Genomic DNA, 19,812 nt, shown 5'->3' with positions numbered 1-19,812 from the left:
TTCATTGTGATTGCTATTTGTTTTAGTTATTCAATAAATTTTCCATTTCTAGTTAGACTGTTCCTTGGCTGTTTTGGAGTCATAAGCATCAGTTCTATTGTTTGCTAGGGATGGGCACAAACCATGAAAATGTGGATTAATTTGGTTCATGGTTTGTGGCTTGCCAGGTTCACAAATCACAAACTGTCACAAACTTTTAAGAGCCATACAAACTGGTTCAGTTTGTGAGGTTTGTGGTGTGGCAGAACAGCCCGTAATGTGCTAGAGACACCAAACTTGCCAGGGATCTCCTGCTGATTCTCCTCTACTTGACCTCCACGTTTGGTGAGGATTGGATTTACAGAATCCAGGTTACAGCCCACTCAAAGAAGGTGCACCTATCCTCCACTGCTTCCAAAGGAGGAAACAAAAGCAGCAAGAAGAAGCAAAGGCAATAGAAGCCCAGCAGTAAGAATCAAAGTCCCAGAGAATCTTTGGAGATGAAACTGGGTGGGAGGGGATTTTTGCAAGCTTAGCAAAACCAGTGCAATATGCCCAGTAGAATCAGTGCTACTGTGGCAGTGCGAAACCAATTGGACAAAGGACAAGTCAGAGAATCTCTGCAGTAAAAACTGAAATGGGGTGGGGTTGCAAGCTGCAGAACCAGTCTGATGTACAGAGTGCCTGGGTGTACCAGTAAAATCAGAGTGTCCAGAAGAAACCAGTGCCATTCTGGTAATACCAGCTCAATAGGATTGATATCACTCTTAAAGCAAGTGGGGTGCAAGCCCATCTGAACCAGTGCAATGTACTAGTGCCTAGCAGAACTCAGTGCCATTGCAGCAATGCCAGCTCAACTGGACTGATGTGATGTGAATCACAATCCAAGCAAGTGGGGTGCAAGCCCAGCACAACCAGTTCAGTGTACAGAATGCCCAGCAGAAACCAGTGCCACTGACATTGCAAGCTTAAGAAGACTGCTCTCAAAGCACAGAACCACAACAAATCCAAGCAAGTGGTAGTGGGTATTTTTTTTTCTTTTTTCTTTTTGCAAGCTCTTTGCAAGAAAATGGGAAAGGATCACAAAGGAAGGCTGGCAAAGGGGAGGGAATCCTCTTGAAACTGACAAGACTAGTTTGAAACTGACAAGAGTGTATCCAGGGCTGGAGAATTCCATTTCCCTGCTGATCTGAAGTTTGGTAAACATTTTGTTTGAGTAGTGACAATCTGTCTGGAAATCTCTCCATTCATGAATTCTCCTAAACCTCCACAAATTGCTTGAAAGTTTATGGGAAGTTTTTCCTGGTTGACCTGCTACAAACTTCAGTTCACAAACCACAAACCAGCCAAAATTTGTCATGAACTTTAGCTTCTGAGCCAGTTCATGCCCATCTCTACTGCTTTCTTCCACGTTATGACTGCTATCCTTCAGAGACCATTGGTATTGTGCTGTTCATGGAAGTTTCCACAGCCTTGTCAGCAAGGAGGGCAGAATGGAAGGAAATAGGGGGAAACTTGGAATTATGGCAAATTTCTCCCTATTTCTTGGTTGCCATTTGTCCAGGTACCAAAAAATTACATTGCTAGAAAGGTCGAATAATCACCAAATACTATTTAACAAATATTATGGAAAATATAAATTTATAATAATATGTAAAATATATTGGGGAGGGACGGTGGCTCAGTGGTAGAGCATCTGCTTGGTAAGCAGAAGGTCCCAGGTTCAATCCCTGGCATCTCCAAAAAGGGTCCAGGCAAGTAGGCGTGAAAATCCTCAGCTTGAGACCCTGGAGAGCCACTGCCAGTCTGAGAAGACAATACTGACTTTGATGGACCAAGGGTCTGATTCAGTATAAGGCAGCTTCATATGTTCAACATAAAATACACAATGAGAATTTATCTAGGGGTAAATGTTTGACAGTGCCAGGGTGACCAATGTAGGGTGAAACAGCCAGTTTTCAGACATCTGACTCCTTTAAAGAGGCCCAGCACAAATGTGCATCTCTTCAGGAATGCCATTTGCAGGCAGAGAAAGTGCCAGGAGAGCTGAGCAGGATGTCAGCAAGCAGATGCGTCTGGAAGGAGGGGCTACATAAAGAGAATACTTTCTTAAGGATTGCCTGGAACCCATTAATCAGTTAGTCATCCCTCAGGATTACAGGGAAGAAGTTCTAAAAATGGCCAATGATTCTCTGTTTGGTGAACATTTGGGCATAAAGAAAACCTTGGCAAACATTCCTGATTTCTTTTATTAGACCAACAAGATTATTGCAGCGCATATGAGCCTTGCTAGAAGGTGGGGTTCCCAGAGGATTATGCTGAAATACTGCTGAGACCTTTTCCTATTTTTGACCAACCTTCCCAATGAATTTCTGTTGACATCTTGGGGTCCCAGCCTAGAACCAAGTCACAGAAGCAGTTGGTAGTCGACCATGTGACACGCTACTTGCAGGATTCACACACAGCTGTGTCACAGCCACCAAAGTTGCCAAAGCCTTGCTGGGATTTATTTCTACCTTTAGTTTGCCCAATATTATAATTTTTGACCAGGGGATGAACTAGATTGATGCAGAAGGTGTATGAGTTGGCAGGAATTAAGCACACTTCTGTCGTGGCTCATCATCAGAGTGTCAGTGGGCTGGTGGAAATGTATGTGCAGACTTTTTGCAAGATGCTGAAGGCCTGTGCTGTAGAATATCCAGGCAGGTGGGATGAAGCCTTTCCATACCTAGCATTTGCCCTCAGCGATTCTTGGGTTAGCACTCTCCAAATGAGCTGATATTAGGGAGAAGGGTGACTGGGCTCCTGCTATTGTTGAAAGCCAGTTGGGAGGGGAGCCAGAGGTCACCTTGTCAAGTGCCACTGAATATCTAGCCAAACTGAAGCAGACTTTGGTACAGATCTGGAGGGTGGCTGGGAAGTTTCTTCAGCCAACTCAAGTCCAGCAAAACCATTATTTTGACCAACAGGCCAAACCTAGACGTCTGTTATGGATAAGAGCCAGTCTGGTGTAGTGGTTAAGTGTGCGGACTCTTATCTGAGAGAACCGGGTTTGATTCTCCACTCCTCCACTTGCACCTGCTAGCATGGTCTTGGGTCAGCCATAGCTCTGGCAGAGGTTGTCCTTGAAAGGGCAGCTGCTGTGAGAGCCCTCTCCAGCCCCACCCACCTCAAAGGGTGTCTGTTGTGGGAGAGGAAGGTAAAGGAGATTGTGAGCCGCTCTGAGACTCTTTGGAGTGGAGGGCGGGATATAAATCCATTATCTTCTTCATTTTGAAACCTGATCATGTGACTAAATTGGAAACTGCATGCGTTGGCTTGTATTGTGTGTTACAGATTGCATCTTTACACTGCACCGCCCAGAAATCAGAGTGGATAGTACCACAATGTCGTTCCTCATTCTCCAGGTATTTTAAAGCACAGTGGTGCAATCAGAGCTGAGCAAACCTAATAGATCTTCCTGAACTCTTGGGTCTTGCAAGAGCTTGGGAAAGTTCTATTGGACAGGTGTGTCTTCAAGTACTTTTTTAAAAGATGTCTAAGGATTGACATAGGAAAGAGCATAAGGTGCTCTGTCTCCTGGATGGAGGGTGGAGGCAAGCGTTGGCAGAGGATGCCTCCCCCAAAATGAGCTACCACTTCACTTCCCTCTTTTGTAATGCCAAACTTGACTGTAGACTAATGAGAGAAGAGCTGTGGTAAACCCCTGCCAAACCTCACTGCTGTTAACTTTTGTAACTTTTTGAATACCTGCCCCTTCAGAATGTTTGTATGGAAGGAAATAGGTTCTTGGTTGAAATCAGATATGTTCTGACAGAGGTAGTGTTGATGTTCTGGCACATTTATCTATTAATTTATCCTGTTTTACACTGTATTCTATCTTCAAAATAGAAATCTCCATGCAATGCTGCAGCATAGATAAGAAAAGAGCCAGAAAAACGGGTAAAGTAAAAAAATGCACACTGCACAGAAACCATCATAGACCTTCAAATTGACTGTGCTTGTTCCTCGTTGTCTGTCTCCACCTCTTTGCATAGCAAGCTTTATTTCCGCATGAAATTTATTTTCAATGCATGTGTTATTTTATTCTAGTTCCAGTGCAAAGGTTAGAAATTTTTCTTTGTTTTATTTCACAAGTGTAGATAATTGTGGCCTTTTGGGGGAAAGTTCATCAGTTCATGTCTCATGTGCAAGTCCTTACTTGTGACACTGCATTCAGTACTAAATAAAAAAGGATGTTCTTGGCACCACACTTCGGAGCAACAGCATTTCATGGCAGTACTTCTGCAGCACAGAAAGCAGTCAATTTCTGTTCAGAACTTCCATATTCAAAATGGCATTATTGTTAACTTTGGTTAGGTTTTTTTTTTTTTTTTTTACATTGTGCACTGTGCTTCCAGCTAGCTACAGAGTGGCAGTTTATACTCCCCATGTTTGTGTGTGTGTGTGTGTGTGTGTGTAATAACATATGGGATTAGGGATCTAACTGGTTTGGGCAAAGCCTGTTATCATAAATGAAATTCATATAATTGGATGTTTCTGTTGTTTTTCATTTTCCACATCTGCCTGCCCTTTGGTCTTGCATTATTTATGGATTTGCTTATTTTTGCAATTTGTATCCTACCTCAGGGCAACTAACAACATCCACAATTTCAATAAAGTACATTATATTAAAACAAATAGAATATTTATAAAACCTTAGAATTTGTGTAGTAGCAGCATACTACCTTGAAAAAAAACTCAATTAAATCTGAAAAGAAAGAAAAAATGAAACAATTCAAATGGTCACTGCACAATGAATTCCTTACCAATCAACTTTTACTCAGAATGGCTGAAACCAAGACTGAGCTGTGGTATGTATTGCGTATATAAGGTATATATCTGTAATCTTTAACCTGTAACCTACTGTAATCTGTAAACTACTTCCTATTTTAAGTGCTTCAGGTACATTGTATATACGGTAATCCCATTGCCAGGAGTGAAATCTGATAGCGGTCAAGTTTCAACATTTCCATGGAAATCAGTGGGGGTTCCAAAATGAATGACTGAGAACGCAATCCTATGCAGAGTTACACTTTTCCATGCCCATTTATTTCACTGGGGTAATTTGTTGATATTTATTATACATAAAATATATTAGATCATAAAATATATTATGGCATAAAAGGAGCTAGGCTGGTTTTCAGAAATGTTCAAAATACAAGATGGCCAATTCATACAATATAAATAAAATAAACAAGCCAAAATGAAACAAGTATATCCTAGGAGGATCCAGATTCACTGGGCTGTTTAATACAGGTCCCAGGCTGCTGCAAGCCATTTTGCTCTTGGCTCCCAGACAAGGGCTCACATTTCTGGCCATGTCCAGGCTTAAATACCTGTATGGAAAGGATTAAACAAACAGCCCTGATGGTAATCAGCTGCTGCTAACTAGTTATTAGGGTCTTAGACTGGTATTCTTTGGATTGTATTCTTATGTCTAGTTCTAATCTATCTCAAATGACTGATGTGAGAATAAAATGTGGGGCATATATAGGAAAGCAGTAGGCAGCTAGGTACTTTTGTCACTGGGCTATGAACCATATGGGAAGCTGATCTGGGTCACAGTCTGCCAGGTTCCCACATACTTAATTCACCAACTGACTTCCCAGCAATGTCAGGAATAATCCAGTTTCTAATAAATGCAGAGTTTTGCAGAACATACACCATTAACTCTCTCACCATGTTAGCTCAGACAGCAGGAGCTAATCAAGTAGCTGGCTCAGCAGGAATCATCAAACATAGGAAGCTTGCTAAATTTTTATAACAAGCTGAACCTGCCTAGGCAGCATCTTCAGAATTTGGGACCAGGAAGAAGCCTTTGCTCAGGTGACCAGGTTGGTCAAAGCTCCAGATATACAGCTTTAGATATTATCATTCATCAGGTTGTCCTATCTTTGCCTGTGTGGAAAGCATATTGTACTTAGTAATGTTTTAAGCCCATATGGAATGGAAGATGGACATATACATAAATGGTGTTTTAGAGAGAAGACCTTGCTCAGTCCTTTTAAAATGGATTTTCCTTCTTAAGACAAAAACACAGCTGACAAAGATCCCACATCTCGGTCCATCTATAAAATGCAAATCATGAAGCCTCAATTTGCCTCAGGGCCATACAGGAAAGGAAGAGGGGGTTTAAACCTTCAGCCTCTGCTCAGTTTCACTATTCAAAACCAGATCTACTGGATTTGCTCTAAACACTAGATAGTTAAAAAAAAAGACCTTTAAAATTCTTTTGAAGTGTTAATAGCAGAGTGGGGAGCTGATTTTGAGCCACAAAACTAAGTGGAGATTCAAAGGCTGAACACTTCTGTCTTCCCTCCACAGCTCAAAGGCAAACTGAGGTTTCAGGAGTCTCCAATTTGCATTTAATAGACAGAAAGAGATATGTGATCTTTGCCTTGTCTCTTCTTGCCCTTACATTATGATTGATCAATATCAGCCATATTTCAAAACCACCAGTGTAGCCAAAATCAGACACTTCTGGGAGACACTAATTGGTGGCTCATAACTGTACATGGTCACTGAGAATGCTGACTTAATGCAACTCTGAACCAATTCATTTCTTTTATTTTAGACTTTTCACCCCAAAAATGCAGAGTAAAACATTATCGGAAAAACATACACACTCCTCCATATTCACGCTTCAGATTTTATTATTATTAAGCATCAGTCTAGTCTTGCTGTTTTATTGCCAAATTGGATAGGGTGACATATGGCCATATGTATTAGTGAGAATAGGATTTGCATTTGTTGCATTATGGGATGAGAGAAATCTGGTAATCAGAAACATATTATCTGAAATTATAAGGGACACATTGCTACCATGGTAATGGGTTTTATAAAAAAAAAAATTAAGTGAGCACAGTAGGTGTTTGTTACTTCCATATTTCAGCTAACATACAATAATGCTTATCATATAATTCTCAACAACGAGGTTATGGCCATGGTGCATTTTATGCATGCCAGTATATCTAGGCCAATTTCTTAGCATTTGTGGTTTCAGAGTCAGAACAAATACAACAAAATTCACAGAGAAGAGCTGCTCCCTAGGTACACATCTAGGCTGCCATAACTATCTATGGGTTTCTATTCCCAGTACTCCAAATAAAGGTCATACTGACTATTATACACAGATGCGTGTACCACAGTCAAACTTGATGTTTCTATTTGCACAGGTTCACCATCAAGACTTGCAGTCATACTGCAGCTTCAAGCCACCACAGAAATCTGTGTGTAAAAAGCATAGATGGAACTGATTCTGTTTGGGACAGTTGTGTGTGGAGAGGATGGGCTTCTGCCTTCTCCCCTGTGCTGTTTTGGCAGCCAAAATGCTCCAGGGGCTTTGGGGACAGATGGGTTTTTTTGCCTTGTTTACTTTTTTGCCCCATTAGTTACTTGCCCCACAAGTTAATTTCTCCTTTTGGCTTTTCCTGCATGTGTTCTGTACATAATGAAGGAAAAATCTTTTACCGTTTATTATCAAAATGCTGTAATTTTACAGGGGTAATAATTGTAAAAAATCTAGAAAACAATTGATGGAGATACCACTTCCAAACTGCTGCAGAACTTTTGTAAAGGTTCAACACAGTTGCATTAAGTAGACCTGGACTGTGATCACATCACTAAATAATGCACTTTAAATCCACTTTCAAGGCACTTTCCAACTGGATGTGCGAGCTGGCAATATCCATTTTCCAACTGGATGTGTTAACTGGCAATATCCAGTTGGAAATTGGATTGATAGTGCATTATTTAGTGTGTGTGATCGCAGTCTTTGATTTCTTTTCTAACATTCACCTGGCTGAATCATACTCACAGCTGACTGAATCATACAAATAATGCAGCTGCTGAGTTTAGGATTTAGGTATAAATATTACAGTTAGCAAAAAAAAAAAAAAAACCACCTACATAATACCTGCCTCACCCAGTTAAAAATATGTGACTAGATAGAATTTGGGTTACTGTAAATGTAGAAAAATATGAGACTGAAATAACAGGAGGAGTTATTTTCAAAAATATTTTATTATGTATTAGAACTTTAAAGAAAATCTGTGGAATTTGCCTGGCCAACCTCTGTAAAGAAACCATAAAAAGTAATAAAAAATTCTATACCATTTGGTCCTTGAGCCTGCCAGAATACATTTCCTGAAAATAAAGTTTAATATGTCAAGCTAAATCTGTTACACTTAAGGTTGACACAAAGAACCATGTGGTGATTTTTATTTTGTTGTTTGTGCAATGCATTACAACCCCATTATTCTGCCTTATAACATTATTCCAGTAGACCTACTTGACTATAACTTGGAGTTTACTGTGACCTGTAGCTGGTACAACTTCACCTGTATGGTACCCTACTATAGTCTCTATGAGATCTTCTACATGCAAAGCAGAAGCTCTCCTAATAAACCACAGAGCCGCCACTGTCCACAGTAGGATAAACATTAAATCAGTCTTGATCAAGGAAGGCACAGTGTGAAGCATGATCATTAATTGTATTTGTAAAGGGTCTGTCATGCTGAATTATTAGCAACTACAGCAGTTGAGAAAATCCAAGTCCTGATTTAAGCCTGGGGGAGAGATCATTACGAACTTCATGGCCCTTGTGTACTTACCATTCACTCTGGGTTTTTTCTGTGTTAGATTTGAGGTGATTAAGTCTGGGGTGAAAGCATCTTAAAAACACTGGGACAACAGCGGGCAGATACCAGGCTGATCACTGAAGGGCGGTAGCATAATGCAGAAGGGGAGGGAGGGATACGTAAGAAAAAGCCCCCTACTTTTCATACACATGGACATCGTGATCACTAGTATGGTTGCCAGGATGCCTGTAGTTTTGACTCACACACATCTGCTCTAAGACGTGGACTTTGCCCACGGTTTCTAAGGCTTATGTGGATACTATAAATCTCAGCTTTGCAGCAGCATTCTACAACTCTGGATGGGTGTTAACCAGAACTACAGACGAGCTTCCAGCTGCTCCTTGCATGCCCAGTCTTGGCCATTGCAGTGGAAGAAGCCACGCCGCCATGAACTGTACAGGCAAACAGTTTCCAGCCTGTTTCCATGAACCAAAGGCTAACATCACCAAAATCCATCTTGTTTTCCTGACTCCATTACAGCAAAGCAAGAGACTCACGTATCCAACAGCTGCTTCAGCTTCTGTGTAAGGCAATCAAGCTTATCTTAGGAGTGAATCCTGCCAGACCACCTAAGCCTTTGTCTAACGGAACTCAAGACAAAGACTGGTGCCAAGAGAAGACTGAAGAAGAGGAAGACCATCTTCAGCCAGAGCCAAGTTCCTTTGTGTAAACCGGGTGTTACCTTAGGTAGCAATTTGGCCATCTATTGTCACCTTTTTAGATAAGTTTAATAGTCTTAGCACACCTCCACCCAGTAATTTCCCCCATTTTTTCCCCAACAATCATCCTGGAGCCTCACCCTTGACCAATTGCTACCTGGACAGCCAATCAGGTAACTAAGACCAAGTCCACTCATTGGCTTGCTATGAGCGTCCAATCAGGGGTTGCCAATTAACTGGCTATTGGCTACTGCACTAGTCCAGCCCTTATGGTCACTGCAGAGCCTCCCCTTTTCTGAGGTCATGTACCAGCTGACCACCTGTCATCCACCCCTGTACCTCCCATCCCCTGAGGGTCCAAGGTAGTCTATTTAACCTCTGACCCAGCTCCACTTGTGTGTGCATCTAGCAGTACCCCAGTTCCGCTGTCTAGATCCATCCCCGATTCTGGCCACAGTTGTGGGTCCCATTTCCCCCATCCTCTTTCGTCGCCATTGGAGCCTTCCTTGAAGACTACGACCAGTAATTATCACCCTTTGTCTACCCATGTGTTGTCTCTATATCTCTCTCTATTTTTCTTAGGACTGTATGTATGTTTCATGAGCACATTGCCCTGTATGTATGCCTATATTTTCTAGAATAAATTTTAATTGTTTTACTTAATTTGGAGTCCTTGGTAAATTTAAGCATTAATTTCTGGACATGGAATCCTGTATACACAGATAAAAGATTCTATTAAGCCAGGTGCCCACCTGACAATTCCCCATCCTCGTTTTGAGGGCATTTTGGCTTACAAATAAAAAGTAGGCAGATCTGTGGATACCTAAATCAACATATCAGGCCCATACTGAGAGAAACCCTCACATTTACAGAAAAATCCAAAACCACAAAAAATACATTGGGTGGGGTTGAATTGTTTATTTATAACAGTCATAGACCAGCAAACAATTCATAAAAGTCCAATTCATAACCAGTAAAACGTGATATATATATAAAATACACTAAAATATAATACCACCTAAAATATACATAAAATACAAATACAGACTTTAAGACACTGAAGATGTAAAATTAGTGTTAAAACCAAGGATAAACTAAAAACCCTGTATAGAACTCTTTGTTTCTTCCCTTAATAAATAAATTGTTTATTCACTGCCTAAACCAGCATTTAAAGCAGTAAAATCATACAAAATTAAAACTGATTGTCCATAAAATCATACATAAAAGGCATAAAATACTGTTATAAAACTACAAATATAACAAAACATGGCAGTTACAGCAAACAGATTGGGGTGGGGTTAAATCCTTCCAGAATAAACACATTCTCTATGCCTCTCAGAGCACTTACCTGAAGAGGGCCCTGCTGCAGCTGCCACTGCTATGGCTCCCAGAGTATCTGTCTGAGTAAAGTTGGTATATATCCTACAACTATATCAGGGGTAGGCAACCTTTTAGTTCTATGTCCAAAATGGAATGCCACATCTTCATGTGAAATTGCTGGTGTGCCAGAGGAGAAATGAGGATTTTGAAGGCGGCAGCAGCAAGACTTGTGTTCTTCAGAGAAGTGGTGGCATCAAACATGTGGCTGGCAACCTCCCACACCTGTGTCGCAGTGTATACTGAACAACCATTTGACTGGGCTGCCTGAATCTAATGGAGTAGGGCTGGAAGGATATATGGTTGATGAAGAGTCTTGGAACTGTGCTTCAGCCCAGGCTGGCTCAGTTATAGTCTTATTTTTTTGGAGGGGGGGAGGAAGGAATTGCCCTGCTGCAATTCAGCATTTGTGCCAATAGCTGCTGCCTAATACAATCTATTTCTTCTTTGCAAACATGAAACCTTTTTTTTTCAAAGTTAGATATGATGGCAATGGTGCCTTTGGTGCATTTATTGGAAGCACATACATTGACTCTGTCCTAGTGATCTATTGGTAGTATTTTTATGAAATGAACAGTGCTATTGGAATTCTGGAAATGTGGCTACCACTGACTGACAAATAGTACTTATTGTAGTGACCATTTCTCATATATTTTCAGGATCAGAATGATGCTCCAATGCTCTGATTCACAAGGAGGATACTTGTGAAAGTCTAGGAAGGTCAGATATCCTTAGAGAAAGCTTGAGATTGTTCTACTACTTCATAGCTGTCATGTCAGGAAGCACTTTCATATGAGCTGCACTGAAGACCAGCATTTATTAATAACATGAAGTATGCCTTGCAATCCTTGAGCAATGAAGCAGATAGATTCTTTTATTTTCATTTATTTTGGGAAAAGACAACAAATCATGAAAGCACACACATAAAGACCTTTTGTTTTTAGTACGTAGTAGTAAAGCTCAGCAAAAATTCTGTGGAACAGCGATGGATACATTAGCTGTACCACTGCATGATTTGTGTGCTCATGGCAGCTCCTTTGGTGCAATTTGAATCATGGGGGAGGGAGGAAGCCGCCAAGCTGCAGAAGAGGCTGCGGACCATTCTCTTCCCAATTCCTGGAGGTGCAGAAGAAGCAGCTGCCTGCTGCTCTGAGTGATTTAAAGACCCCCACTTACTAACTGGTCAGCAGGGTCTTTAAATTACTCCCACAGCCTGCAGCTACTCTTGCTGCACCTCCAGAGCAATTTGAATGGCTGGGGAGGGAGGAAGACGTGTCAGAAGCCCCACAGTTGGTTGGGGCCCTGAGTCAGTGGACCCCACCCAGAAGTCAGGGCATGGCCCCCCACAGCCCCCCCCCCATAGCTACAGGCCTGTATTGTAGTATTTCAGGGAGTGAAAAGCAATTTGATAAACATGTTTATGTTGCTTGTGAACAGCCAAACCGCCCAATGAAAAATCCTGGCAAGCAGAATGTCAGCTGAGCCAGTAGATGTTTGATAATCCCTAATACTATATATGGGCAAGGAAGTTCAAACTGTGGCCCAAGGTTATGATCACAAGAGCCCCTTTGTATTTATGCTAGGACTTCCATATAGCTATGGACAAACAGTAGCCAGGGCAAAGACAATAAGTGGCTATTGGGTGAGGAATAACTTCCACTTCCTGTCTGATTGCTAACTTAATTTGATGAATGCAACTATGTACATACAGCACCAGTAAAAGGGCTGAGAAACAGCCAAGCAAGGGGCATTTTTTTGCTGCATGTAAATTTATGTTAAGACATACACAGGTCATCTGCCATACACAGATCATCTGCCAAAAACACAGGTCATCTGCCATGTGTAATTTTATGAAGCTAGTAGTAACGTAGCAGAGCATCTGAAACTGAATGAAGGAGGATAAGGTTAGAAGTGATCATGGCTTTCTTACATTGCACTATATTTTTAAAGGTAATGTTTCATGAAAATAACTCTAAAGAATAAAGCTGGGGAAAGCAATGCTAATTAATGTAGACACTTATATAGCAACGCAGAACATGCTTACAGCAATGCATCAATATTAATTTTCCATTTCTTTCTAACCAATGAAAGCCTGAATGACATTGATCACAGTTATAAAAAGCATACAAGAAGACCATGATGTTATATTTGCGAATGTCTCTGCTGTAATGAACCCGCACTTTAAGAGTAAGCCAAGGGCAAAGTCATTATGTATGCAACATTAAGAACAACTGGGAAATGACAATTTTCTGTATACTTCTTCTTTATAGCCCAGGCTCAAACAGGAATAACCCTTAATTAACAATGTAAGATTTCTGCTACAGTGTTCCATAGGATTATAGCTAACTTCTCATGCAGCTCAATATCTATATCTTCAAGAGAAGTGGTCTATAGATTTGGAGTATGTAATCATCAGATTACACAACACACTCATCTATTTCTCCTTTCATCTGAATCAGATCAGACAGGAGGCTCCCTGGATGCGTGCTTAGAGGTGGTAATGGGTAGAATGAGAACCAGGGAACTGAAACTCCATTCAGACAAGACTCACATCTAAACTGTTAGAACATATTGGATTATCACACTATACTTGAAAATGGTTAGGAATCTGTCATTGTATTGTTGTGTTTTTATGTTTGTGGTATACTTTGCAAACGCATAAAGAATGCTCTTATTACTTCAGCCCTCCCCCCCGCCCCAAAGCTTCATATTTGGTACCACAAATAAAAGTATATGTCCAAAGTGGCACTCATACTCAGGGCTGGCCCTAGACTGTCTGGCACCCTAGGCAAGGCTAACTTCTGGCGCACCCCCCCCACTGCACTGTTAACATCATCAAGTCACATGGGGCACCCAATTTGGTACCTCCTGAAGGCTAGCGCCCTAGGCAATTGCCTAGTTTGCCTAGTGGCAGGGCTTGCCCTGCTTATACTGGTTGAACTGAGTTCTTCAAGACATAAAACTACTATGACGGATTAAGTGCCAGAGGTAACAATTCCTTATTACATTGACCCATTGCCAGGCAATGGAATGAACTTTGGAGGCAAAACTCTATGGTTGACCACGGTCCAAATAAACCAAATGACTAGTATTTTGCCAGTTCAATAGATATTAATGAACTTCAGTGTTCTTAGGCTGTAGTTCCATATGATATTCTATTAAAACAAATGACAGGAGATTCCCACTGGCTCCAAATTGATATTGACTGTGCTCACAGAGAGGCAAGTTATGCTGTAATAAAATTAATGTGACTTTGCTATTCATAAAATTACTATGTTCATTTATCATGGTTGTTTCCAATCCCCTTTCTCCTGTTTACACTCTCTAGCCTGTATTCAGTGTATGTGGCTGTTATGTCAGATGGGTCTATTAATGTCAGAATTTCCAATTGTGTGCATTTGCCCATGAAGATTGTTTTTCTTGATGAATGACAATGGAAGAAAAGATCCACTCTGTAAGAACCAGACAGGTGACAAGAGAAAGAAGGGCTTGCTCTTTTCTTTTGAAGTCTTCAGAGTAAGATTCCAACTTGCTTTTACCTCCTTGAAGCAGAAACATTTCTCATCTGCTTCTCAATGGGACTGCCAAGGAGAATGACACATCCCAAACCTTATTTACAACAAAAGCCAAGGGTAGAAAGTTAGTGAATGTTAATATTGTTCTAAAGTAATGCATTTTTTCAAAGTCGATTGGTAATTTTTTTCTAAGGGACACACATATTAAAAGCACATACAATGAAGAAAGGAAACAGGTTAAAAGCAGCAGGTCTGCTTCTCTCCATGTGTGTGAGTGTAGGCTTAGTATGTACAAGAGTACAGTGCTTTGTAGTAGTTAGAATGTTGGCTGTGGAACTGGGAGACCCAGGTACAAGTCCTCATTCTATCATGGCAGCTTATTGAGTGACCTTGGGCCATCCACATGCTTGCAGCCTGGCTTACCTCACAGGGTTGTTGTGAGAATAAAATGGAAGAGGGATCAATGTTGTAGACTACTCCCAGCTTGTGGAGAAAGGTAGGATATAAATGAAGCTAATAAAATAACTAATAATTATAGCTGTAGGTGAGGGGCAGTTAAAAGATAGGTGGGTGGGTGGAGAGGACTGAAGGATGCAGGGAAAGGTGATGATAAGAAGGTTGCCAGAAGCAGGGAGAAATGAAATAATGTGGGGAGAGTATAGAGGGGAAAGTGAAGAACACCCCCCCTCCAAAAAAAAAAGTTATTTTGGGTTCTCCAGTGCCCAGCTGGGCACACCCTGCCCAGCACCATTCAACTCAACCAAAGTTGTTGTTTTTTCCCCTGGAGAGAGGTAGCTGGGAGGGAAAAGAGGGGAAGCTGGAGATAGGGGCAACAGATGAAAGTGGTTTGACTAGAAGGTGGAAAGGAGAGAAAGAAGCAGGAAGAGGAGAGAGGGTATGGAAGCTTCCAGGGAAATGAATGAGGAAATAGTAGAGAAGGGGAAATGAGATGCCTGCATGTCCTTCTAGGCTCATGCACAGTGAGCCCATACTAACAACTGCTTTAGGAAATCATGCCCTTAAGAGGTTCCATATGCTCTCATAAATATGTCTACTTTACAACCTCACTTGGAAACCATGAGAGTTGGAGAAGGGCTTCCCCACTCTCTCCAGGAGACCATTCTGCAAAAATTGAGTGTGCAATGGAGGAGACCCAAGATTGGGCTATAGATGAATGGATTTTAGCACAGAAGAGCACAGAAGGTTGGTAGGGTTGCCAACTCTGGGTTGAGAAGTTCTTGGAAATTTGCAGGCAGTGCCTAGGGAGAGCATAATTTGGGGATGGGAGGGATCTCACCAGAGATGTGATGACATAGAGATCATCCTCCAAAGATATCATTTTCTCTAGGGGAACTGACCTCTACTCTGGAGATTACTTGTAATTCCAGGAGAACTCTAGGCTCCCTGGGTCTTCTCCCCAGCCAAGACCCCAGAATGGTGGCTGCTGAACCTTGGCAATCTGGAGCTCTGGGCACCCCAGTCATTGTTACTACAGCAGCCAAACACAGCCAGTAGCTTTCAGTAACTGTTGCACTACACCAAGCAGCATCTCAAAGATGTTTCAGCCAAGCAACTAGGGATTTCCCCTTTCACTGGAACTGGTGCAAACCATGGAAAACTGCAGCCCAGGGCACCACACCTGCATCTGGACAGTGGGCAGGCAGGATCTACTCACCTGGCCTGCTTTTCTCTACCCCCACTGGACAGAGGAAGAGAAAGAAGGTCCCTACCAGCTGCCCATACATCTGACTCTGCTAATGGTGGTTCTTTGCCCATCAGGCTCATGGTGTGGGGGGTGCCTGGCTTGCTATTCAGCTAGGGCACTAAAAAACCTTGGGTCGGCCCTGGCCAAGAGAAACACCCACATGCAAATCTGTCGTCCTGTAACTTCTTTACAAACCTCACAATGAATTTCACTATGTCACAGGCATAACTTACCACTGTGACCTTTATTTTCATCTATATGTGTTCATTTGATGCGCTTCGAATATGTGAAAGGATTTATTGCTAACTGTTGACCAGTCAATTTGGGCTGACACAGGCACACCCCAGTCTGGATTAAAAAGGCACATTCAAATGTGCATATGCGGGTCCCACCTTGCTCCTACCCTTACCTCATCCTCTGTCATCTTTTCTCCTGCTTTAAAAAGCTGTAAGGAAATGCCCCTAATTTCCAGAACATCGTAGTCACCCGTCTGGGTGCCAGAGTGCCTGGAGACAGAGCTCTCACACATCTGACAGAAGGACGTGGGTTTGCCTACCAGATTACTAACAGCCACAATGCTAAAGCAGCACTCCGTGTTCCTGCAAGAGCACCAGCAAGGAAAGCAGATGGTTTCCAGTTGCTTCGGGCGAACGCCATCTCTATCTTGGAGCAGAAGAAAAGCACGCTGTTAGGAGCTATCCAGACCAAGCGGTTTTCAGCCTTGACCTTAGACTCCACTTTGGGAGGCTAACATCTGCTATTTTCCAGCAGTACCAAGACTCCATTTCAGGACAGTGGGAGGCAGACGTATGCAACAGATGTGAGCCACCCATGGAACCATCAAGCTTATCCAGGCGTGGATCCTGCCAGACCGCCTAAGCCTTTGTGTAATGGAACTCAAGACAAAGACTGGTGCCAAGAAGAAGACTAAAGAAGAGGAAGACCATCGTCAGCTAGAGCCAAGTTCCTCTGTGTACACCGGGTGTTACCTTAGATAACAATTTGGCTCTCTATTGTCACCCTTTTAGATAAGTTTAATAGTCTTAAGCATCTCCTCACCCAGTAATCTCCCCCATTCTTCTCCCCAACTGTCATTTTGGAACCTCACCCTGGTCCATTGCAACCTGAAAGTCCAACCAGGTACCCCTGGACCAAGCTTGTTCATTGGTCAGTCATGGGCACCCAATTAGGTGCCACCAATTAACTTGCTATTGGCTACTGCAGAAGTCCAGCCCTTATGGTCACTGCAGAGCCTCTTCTTTCTCCTCCCGCGTACCTCCCACCCCCTGAGGGTCTAAGGTAGTCTATTTAACCTCTGACCCAACTCCACTCAGGTGTGAATCTAGCAGTACTCTATCTCTGCTGTTAGATCCATCCCCGATTCTTGGCCAGTTGAGGGTCCCATTTCCCCCGTCCTCTATCGCTGCCATTGGAGCCTTCTTGAAGACTACAATCGGTAATTATCACCCTGTTTGTCTACCATGTGTTGTCTCTATCTCTCTCTCTATTTTTCTTAGGGCTCTATGTATGATTTTATGAGTATTTTATCTTGTATGGAAGCCTATATTTTTCTGAAACAAATTTTAATTGTTTTACTTAATTAGAGTCCCTAATATTTTTAAGCATTAATTTCTGGACGTGGAATCCTGTATACACAGGTACGATATCCTGATTAAGCCAGGTGCCCACCTGACAATTCCCCACCCTCGTTTTGAGGGCATTTTGGCTTACAAAGCCACCAGTTCATAACTGGTGGCAAATTGCTGAAGTGCTTCTGGGTGCCTTTCCTGGCCATCTGAATGGCTAGGGAGTGACAGAGAAGCACCTCCCGTTCGCTTGAGTGATGTGACTGCTCCTCTGGGGCATGCACAGCTCATCCCTGTTCTGGCAGTGGGCCATGTGCTGACTGACCACCTCGGGGAGCTTTCCACTATGCCTGCTTTCTTCTGAGATGGGAGGCTGCCACCCCAAGCTGCCCATCTGTACCCAGCTAATGTAAGATAAATGCGTCTCTTTTTCCTTTGACCCATGTTTCCAAGATTACTCAACATCTGTAATTCTGAATTAAATTGAAAGCCCAGCCCCTGCTATTTATATTTGATACCAAACAGCGTACTAATTATTTTAAGTAACCCAAACCTGACATAGTCTCTGCTTACTGAGTTACAGTGTAGCTAAAGTAGATTCAGACTATGCTACATACCAGGTTTTGTAGATAAGCATTCACAGTCCCTGCCTTCGTCTTCTGATAGACAGCCTTCTTGTCTGACAAGGTCCACTTGGAATCCTATCACCAGCATTATGGCTGCACCCCAGGGTTATCTGGAGTGTCATATGATTTTGACCGATTTCCCACTCACCTTACGCACTCTCACATTCGTCTTCTCAGCACTGCTTCCTTCCGATTTAACATTATCTGCCCTGGGGCTGCAGCAAGCATCACCATTTTTGTCCAGCAAACAGAAACTGGTGTTTAGTGGTTTCTGTTTGCTGTGCGAAAATGCCAATGCTTGCTGCAGCCTCAGGGCAGATAGTGTGAAATCGGAATGAAGCCACGCTGGGAAGTCAAATGTGAGAGCGACGCAAGGTGAGTGGGAAATCAGTCTTTATCTTTTGATTTTTCTTTCAGAGTTTGACCACAATATATCCTTTCACTCTACTTCAAAACAATCCAGTGAAAGAGATGAGTTTAAGGGGAGGAACTCACCCAAGGCTACCTAGTGAGCTTTATAGCAAAGAAAAGATTGAGACTTAAGCTATTCAATGTCTGTTCTTAATTCAACAATGTAGTTTAGCTTAGGCTCAGTACTTTTTGTGTTTGTTTTAAAAAGTGCCAGTGCTCATATATAAGGTAGCACTGATTTCTCCCAGTTCCCTCTTTGAGACTTGGGAGAGTCCCCTCCCAGGAACCAGTAGTCAGTAATGATGAGTAGCTCTGTTTATGCTAGAAGCATTCACTCTTCTTACAGACCACCAGTAAAAGAGGTGTGGGGGGAAAGGAAGCAGAATAGAAAAGAAACTCTTAAGAAACTTTGGAGAAGTTTTATAAATAATTCCAAATCCAAAACACAAAAAGAGATGAGAATGGAAAGTGAAGTATCACTGAAACAAACAAAAGGGGGGCTTGCTTACTTCCCAGTGAGTCATATTTTTTTCACTGCTTGAGTAAACACACGCACACACAATGATGATAATAATTCACTTTTAGGAGTGATTTTTCAATCAGGATAGTTCCTCCCTTTTTATTATGAATGCATCTTGCTGGTACTTTTTTATATTTATTCATGTTCCGATGTTGTCTTTTGCTTTTCTTTTTCAAGGATTGCTTGATCTTAATAAACCAGAGGAAAGCTCATGAACAACAGATGAATTCAACAAAATAAGCAATTAAAGAACCTTGATCTTCAGCAGTCTCTGATTAATCATAACATGCCATTTCTGGTTCACAGTTATTTATTTTTCAGTAAAGTCTGAACTGCTTGTGGGAAAGGTTGTCATAACTCAAATATCAGCATTATAATAACAGATTTTTACTATCATTTGTGTAATTTCCCAATAGCCATTCAAACATAACAAATTGGACTGTGCTTCTTGATTTTGGATGATGAATGCTTTCTTCCAAGCATGATATTCAGTTAATGTACAATCTCCATAAAAGCTCAGTGCATTATATGAACATTCTGCAGATTGTCATTCTACAAATGATTGCCTCTTTGATCATAGCACAGCTCTGCCAACCTGTTTAAAGCTCTTGTCAATAGGAGTAAACAAGCTCAAAGTGTTTGTCTTGGAGTGACAGCACAAAACAGGCTGCAATCAAGCCTGCATGTTTCCAAACACAACATTGTAAACAATAAAAGGTTAGCATATAACCTTTGGTAATGTGATAAAGTGTT

The sequence above is a fragment of the Heteronotia binoei genome, chromosome 7 (assembly GCF_032191835.1).
Source record: "Heteronotia binoei isolate CCM8104 ecotype False Entrance Well chromosome 7, APGP_CSIRO_Hbin_v1, whole genome shotgun sequence".
Classification (NCBI taxonomy): Eukaryota; Metazoa; Chordata; class Lepidosauria; order Squamata; family Gekkonidae; genus Heteronotia; species Heteronotia binoei.
This window is presented reverse-complemented; position numbering follows the sequence as displayed.